This window comes from Molossus molossus, unplaced genomic scaffold (assembly GCF_014108415.1).
Source record: "Molossus molossus isolate mMolMol1 unplaced genomic scaffold, mMolMol1.p scaffold_m16_p_4, whole genome shotgun sequence".
NCBI lineage: Eukaryota > Metazoa > Chordata > Mammalia > Chiroptera > Molossidae > Molossus > Molossus molossus.
The window spans coordinates 43,873,962-43,878,783 of record NW_023425377.1 but is presented as its reverse complement, the minus strand read 5'-3'; the positions used below and the strand labels follow the sequence as shown (position 1 = coordinate 43,878,783).

General features: G+C 39.4%; 1 pseudogene; it reads right to left on the bottom strand.

Annotated features, from left to right (window-relative positions):
• Window positions 1–302: 302 nt before the first annotated feature.
• On the bottom strand, window positions 303–3,788 carry LOC118643751 (annotated as a pseudogene).
• Between the last annotated feature and the right edge of the window lie 1,034 nt (window positions 3,789–4,822).

Here is a 4,822-nt window from a genome sequence, read left to right as displayed (position 1 = left end):
AAAGTTAATTTTCTTTAATTTTTTAAATAACTTGAAAGATAATTATTTTTGCAGAAATATATTTTATAACTAAGTTTTTGAGGTTACTTATCCTCTTTGTTAGGTTTTTGTGGACTGTAATCTAATGTCATATGTTTTATCATGTTGATTGTGTATCTTGAGTGAGTTTGTCCATTTTTTTTTTTTTTTTTTTGAGGGGAAAAAAATCTTTATTGATAAATAGGTTACAGTGAAATAAATAGAGTGATGGTTTATAGGGGAATAAAAACACCAACAGAATCTTAGTCTCTTCCCACCTGCCTCTAGCTCTTGGCTTCTGTCTTCTTACTGGTCCCTTTGGAGGACGAAGTCTTGGTGGGCATGCCAGGCCTTCTTGGGTCCTTGGGGACCTCTGTCTTTCTGGCCAGTGGTACTGATACTGTCTTGGATCCACTGTCCTTGGGAGCAGCAGCAGCCTTGGCTTTTGACCCTTCGCTGGCCCCCTGGGCAGGGGCCTCTTTAGGGACCTTGTTTCCAGTCTTCTTTTTGGCTGTGGAAACCACACCATTCTCGCCCTTAGTGACTGTAGATTTTGAACTGAGTGCCAGCTTTGGTTTTCTTGTGGGCCTTAGCATCTCCTGGACTATTCTTTCTGCCTTTAACCTTTGACTTCCCATAGGACCCACTGGCACCAGAAGGGGCCTCTGTGGCCTTGTCTGGCTATCGGGGGGCCTTCCTGGCTTTGCCCACTCTTGTCTCTCCATCCTTGGTCTGGCCACCTTTCTTAGAGGCCTCCTCCTTGGCCTCACTCTGTCTCCGGGAAGCCAACATGGTGGACATCTTCCTGGGCTGGATTTTTGTGTGTGTGTGTGCTTGGGAACTAATTTGAAGCTGCCAGTGGCCCCCTTAGCCTTGGAGTTGATGGGCCTGATGAGGAGGACTCGCTGCATGCCAGTGTCCAGGGCCCGCTTCAGCAGGTACTTGAGCCGGATGGCATCAACCGTAGGGTACTTCCGCAGGATGTAAACCTTCATGGCCATCACCGAGGTGCCCCGGTGCTGCTCTCCTGCCTGCAGCGCCTCCAGCACCATGCGCTGCACTGGTGGGTGGCGGCGCTGCACTTGGACAGCAGTGTGGCTGGGGCCTTCCTTCAGGGCTCACCTCCTCCTGGAAGCCTTCTCTGACCTCCCAGAGTAGGTTAGGTAACTCCTCTGGGCTCCTTTAGCCCTCTGGGTTCCCGCCATTAAAGTGCACGCCACATCATTAGGTGGCATCCATTAATGAGGCAGGCTTGCCCGTCAGACTGGGAGCTCCTGGAGGGAATGAACTAGGTCTGTCTCTGAGGCATTGTTTATTGAAAAGTGGGATGCAGCCCTAAATCCAAAGCCCGAGTTTGTCCTTTTTTATTGTGAACCTTGAGTGTGGAATTTTGTGACCATTGCTGAAGTAGTATCCCTATGGAGCAGAGTTGGGTCGGCTACTAGGTACCCTGGATGTTTTTCTTTGGTATCCAGCACCAATTTTAATATTAATGTCTCAGCTTGGAGTTCCCTCACCATAGGGGTAGAATAAATTCAGATTTCACAACTGAGAGAGGCCTAGCTTTAGGTTTTATTTCCCAGTGGGGGAGTGGGAATCTCTATGCCAGAGTCCTGCTCAGTGCAAACTTCCTTGACTCTTCTGTGATTTGACAGTGTTTTTCTACCCAGAGGAGAAATCCTTTGACTTCCCATCATTGCTTATATGGGAAGTATCAGTTCCATATCGCTGCTTTGAAATATTCAAAGCTGAAGGTTATGTTCTCCTATGATTATTAAGCCCCAGTCTCTGACTATTAGCGTCAACATTTGTATTTAGTAACCTGCTTTTGTACCAGTTGAGATCACAAAACAAAAAACCTATATTCTTGTTCACCATTCCCACTTTACTTATTTATTTATTTATTTATTTATTTATTTATTTATTTTATCCTCACCCAAGGACATTTTTTGATATTTTGTTCAGATAGAGTGGGAGGGAGAGAGAGAGAGAGAGAGAGAGAGAGAGAGAGACATCAATGTGAAAGGGACACATCGAGTGATTGCCACCCACACGACCCAACCAGGGCCGGGGACAGACTGCAACTGAGGTACGTGCCCTTGGCGGGAACCGAACCTGGGTGTCTCCACACCACAGGCCAAAGCTCTAACCGCTGAGCCAAACCGGCTAGGGCACCATTCCCACTTTAGAAAGGACTTACCTTTCATTTCTGGCGTCTGGGGAATTTTTCTCTCTTTCCTATAGGCTTAGTTGCAGATTTTATATATTTCTCTGTTTTGTGCAACATTTTTCTGAATTTCAAAATTCACATTATAAATTTTTATTATGTTCTGTCTTAGCTCAGAATTTACTTTTCCATTCTACTCTTTTATTTAGAAACATAGCAGTATCAGATTTTTCTACTTCTAACATTCCTTTGTATGTTTATTTTTGCCTGGTTACTTCTCAAACTGTACATCTAATTTCTACTGACCAATATTTTAGGACTTTGTAAATGCTATCAGGAAAGTGTATTTGTATACTGAGGGGCAATGAGGCATAACTCTTAACCTTCTGTAGGTAACTCTTAAGTCTAGGCAGATCTTACTCAGAACTTAAGTGAGATTCTTTTAAGTACCACGTGGTAACTGATTGAGCTACTAGAGCAAATAAGATTCTTTAAGACTAAACATCCCTGTATTATGAGATCATACCCTTAGTTACCTGTGGTTTATAAAATTTTGAATAGCAATTCCCTGGTATTAATAAGATCATGGTAAAAATATTATCTATTATGTTGTTTGATTTCCCTTAAACATCAAAGGTTTTACAGTAAATTTGTCCTAAAGTTAGTTCTGGAAAATTAGATGCCCATATCAGTGATTTTTTTTATGCATTCTTATGTCAGAAATGAATGATATATGCCATAATGTAATTTATTTTGCCTTTATTGCCAAAGAACATAAAATGGAAACCAGTGTTCATTGATCAGTAAAAAAAAAAAAATTTCTGGTGCATGCTAAATAATTTCTACCCACCCTGAGTTTCCTTCATTTACTTTGTTTTTCTCAAGATTATAAAATTGTCTAATGTTGTACGATGCTTTATTTATAAGCAGTGATACTAATAACTCATTAACCACTATCTTCTTATATATCATCCTAAATAAGTTTGTGTTTTCTTTCAATTTTTTTTTTCTTTATTGATTTTAGAGTGAGATAGAAACATCAATGAGAGAGAACATCAGTTGGCCACCGCCTGCGTGCCCCTCACTGAGGATTTAGGCCACAACCTGGGCATGTGCCCTGACTGAGAATCGAACCAGCGATCTCTTGGTTCATGGGTTGACACTCAACCACTGAGCCACACCATATGGGTAGTTTTTTTTTATTCTATATTTCAGCTCTCAATTTATATAGTCTTACCTTTCTAGCTTATGCACTTTCTTTTCTCTACTAGTCACAACTATTTCTTTAGATTTTGACAGATGCCACACATGATCTAACATTGCTAATATCACCTTCACTTTGCATAAAAGTCAGGAATTTACAGTGCTCTTTTACTTTGAATTCACTTTTAAATCATTTTCCCTGATTCAGTAAATGAATTGCGTTTTCCCTTTACAGGGTCAGCCCCTTTGCCTATGTCCCTGGATCTACCCCCTTATCACGTCCCAGACCATCTTTCATCATGTATCTTCTCTCCTTTATCTTCAATCTCTGCATATCCACAAATACACTGAAAACTCTCATAATACCTGAATCTTCTTTAAGCATTTCCTCAACTGTCATCTTCTCAGTAAAATCTACCTTGACCACCACCCCTTTAAAATTTTGACCCCTCTTCATTTCCTATTCCTATTACTCACTTTTGTCTCTTTAGCATTAATCTTTGATACATATACATTCATATATACAATCATGTTTCTTTTTGCTATCTCCCTACTTGACATATAGTAGGCACTCAATAAACAATTGTTGAATGAATAAATTATATTGTTGCTTTTCATTTTTCCAATGTAATATAAGCATAATATCTTATTAGATATCAACGTTTAATTTGGCTTGATACCCTTCCATTTATACATCACATAACTATTATTTACTTCCTGGCATGAGTTTATTTCATTTGTTATTTCCACAGTGAAATCTAAAGAATGGATGGTGGCTATGGGAAAATGTTTGGAAAACAGAATTGAATTCTGGACTTTTTTTCTCTCTGCTTCAATATTACCTTTTTTTAAGTGGTAATAGTTGTGGTAAATGAGCACCAATGAGTCTCTTTACACCTCTTCTTGCTTATTATATTTAGGGTAAGTTGTCTTCTGAAATTGATAGTTGAGAATTATAAATACACTGTTTATATATTCTTTCTAGAAAAAGTCTATATATGTTTGCAAGAAGGTTATCAATTTCTTTCTGAAATTTTATGACTCATTTATTGCTATTAGCTTTCTTCTCCTTTCACTGAAGTCCTAGTGAAACAGATGGCTTCATTTGTGCAATAAAATAATAGATCATATCAGCAAGCAGAGTCTATCTCATACAGGGCCATTTTCATGGGTGTGCGACCTCTGCCGTCCTGCGAACTCCAATGCTCAGGAGGACCCTGAACTTGGCTTAATGTTCTGGTATTGTTCTCTTGATATTCTTTTTTTTGTTTGTTTTGTTTTTTTGTTTGTTTGTTTTTGTTTTTGTTTTTTTGCTCACATAATTGTGACATTTTCTTTTTTTTTTTTTTATCCTCACCCGAGGACATTTTTCCATTTTTCACTCAGATAGAGTGGGAAGGAGAGAGAGGAAGAGAGAGAAACATCGATGTGAAA